A 2305-nucleotide genomic window follows, 5' to 3' on the forward strand; every position below is an offset into this window, starting at 1 on the left:
GAGTGTGTGCATTAGCTTTCACTGCGCGGATGGGAGGTAGCTGCTGACAACAGTGAGACCCTACACGAGCTTGCCATGGAAGGAGACATGCGTGTTTGATGAAGAAGATAGTAGGAAAGCAGAGATTCGGAAGATGGAGCATCTCCAAACCTCAACCCATTCTCCATTACTGCAGTACAAGTAACCATTACATGTTCTTTTGCTTCTTACAATCAATCCTGATAATTTCTGATATCCTGACTAAGATTTACAAGATAACCATAGCTTGCTTCAAGCCGACAATCTCCGTGGGATCGACCCTTGCTCACGCAAGGTATTACTTGGACGACCCAGTGCACTTGCTGGTTAGTTGTGCGGGATTGCAAAAGTGTTATTGCAATTTCGTGCACCACTCTGTTTGACTCTGATTTGAGGGAAGCTCTTCATGCTTCCTCTCCATGGTGATAGAGGGATATCCTTGAGCCTTAAACACAAAGGATTCTTCATTCACTTGAATGATCAGTTCACCTCTATCAACATCAAACACAGCCTTTGCTGTGGCTAGGAAGGGTCTGCCAAGGATGATGGTTTCATCCATGTACTTCCCAGTCTCTAGGACTATGAAATCAGCAGGGATGTAATGGTCTTCAATCTTCACCAAAACATCCTCTACAAGTCCATAAGCTTGTTTTCTTGAGTTGTCTGCCATCTCTAGTGAGATTCTTGCAGCTTGTACCTCAAAGATCCCTAGCTTCTCCATTACAGAGAGAGGCATGAGGTTTACACTTGACCCTAAGTCACACAGAGCCTTCTTGAAGGTCATGGTGCCTATGGTACAAGGTATGGAAAACTTCCCAGGATCTTGTCTCTTTTGAGGTAATTTCTACCTAGAGAAGTCATCCAGTTCTTTGGTGAGCAAAGGAGGTTCATCCTCCCAAGTCTCATTTCCAAATAACTTGTCATTTAGTTTCATGATTGCTCCAAGGTATTTAGCAACTTGCTCTTCAGTGACATACTCATCCTCTCCAGAGGAAGAATACTCATCAGAGCTCATGAAAGGCAGAAGTAAGTCCAATGGAATCTCTATGGTCTCATTTTGAGCCTCAGATTCACATGGTTCCTCATTAGGGAACTCATTGGAGGTCAGTGCACGCCCATTGAGGTCTTCCTCTGTGGCGTTCACTTCCTCTCCCTCCTCTCCAATTTCGGCCATGTTGATGGCCTTGCACTCTCCTTTTGGATTTTCTTCTGTATTGCTTGGGAGAGTACTAGGAGGGAGTTCAGTAACTTTCTTGCTCAGCTGTCCCACTTGTGCCTCCAAATTCCTAATGGAGGATCTTGTTTCAGTTATGAAACTTTGAGTGGTTTTGATTAGATCAGAGACCATGGTTGCTAAGTCAGAGGTGTTCTGCTTAGAACTCTCTGTCTGTTGCTGAGAAGATGATGAAAAAGGCTTGCCATTGCTAAACCTGTTTCTTCCACCATTATTGTTATTGAAACCTTGTTGAGGTCTCTCTTGATTCTTCCATGAGAAATTTGGATGATTTCTCCATGAAGAATTATAGGTGTTTCCATAGGGTTCTCCTAGGTAATTCACCTCTTCCATTGAAGGATTCTCAGGATCATAAGCTTCTTCCTCAGATGAAGCATCCTTAGTACTGCTTGGTGCATTTTGCATTCCAGACAGACTTTGAGAAATCAAATTGACTTGTTGAGTCAATATCTTGTTCTGAGCCAGAATGGCATTCAGAGTATCAATCTCAAGAACTCCTTTCTTCTGATTAGTCCCATTGTTCACAGGATTCCTTTCAGAAGTGTACATGAATTGGTTATTTGCAACCATTTCAATTAGCTCTTGAGCTTCTGTAGGCGTCTTCTTTAGATGAAGAGATCCTCCAGCAGAGCTATCCAAAGACATCTTGGATAGTTCAGAGAGACCATCATAGAAAATACCTATGATGCTCCATTCAGAAAGCATGTCAGATGGACATTTTCTGATCAATTGTTTGTATCTTTCCCAAGCTTCATAGAGGGATTCTCCATCCTTCTGTCTGAAGGTTTAGACTTCCACTCTAAGCTTACTCAATTTTTGAGGTGGAAAGAACTTTGCCAAGAAGGCATTGACTAGCTTTTCCCATGAGTCTAGGCTTTCTTTAGGTTGTGAGTCCAACCATGTCCTAGCTCTGTCTCTTACAGCAAAAGGGAATAGCATAAGTCTGTAGACCTCAGGGTCAACCCCATTAGTCTTGACAGTGTCACAGCTTTGCAAGAATTCAGCTAAGAACTGATGAGGATCTTCCAATGGAAGTCCATGGAACTTGCAATT

At 42.8% G+C, this 2305-nt stretch overlaps 1 non-coding gene across 1 annotated transcript; it reads left to right on the plus strand.

Moving 5' to 3' along the window:
* The first annotated feature begins 1955 nt into the window (after window positions 1-1955).
* Window positions 1956-2059, plus strand: LOC130959219 (small nucleolar RNA R71). Its single transcript, XR_009078313.1, has one exon. It is a non-coding gene; the product is annotated as a small nucleolar RNA R71 (small nucleolar RNA).
* The last annotated feature ends 246 nt before the right edge of the window (window positions 2060-2305 follow it).

Source organism: Arachis stenosperma, chromosome 10 (genome assembly GCF_014773155.1).
Source record: "Arachis stenosperma cultivar V10309 chromosome 10, arast.V10309.gnm1.PFL2, whole genome shotgun sequence".
In the NCBI taxonomy this organism is placed as follows: domain Eukaryota; kingdom Viridiplantae; phylum Streptophyta; class Magnoliopsida; order Fabales; family Fabaceae; genus Arachis; species Arachis stenosperma.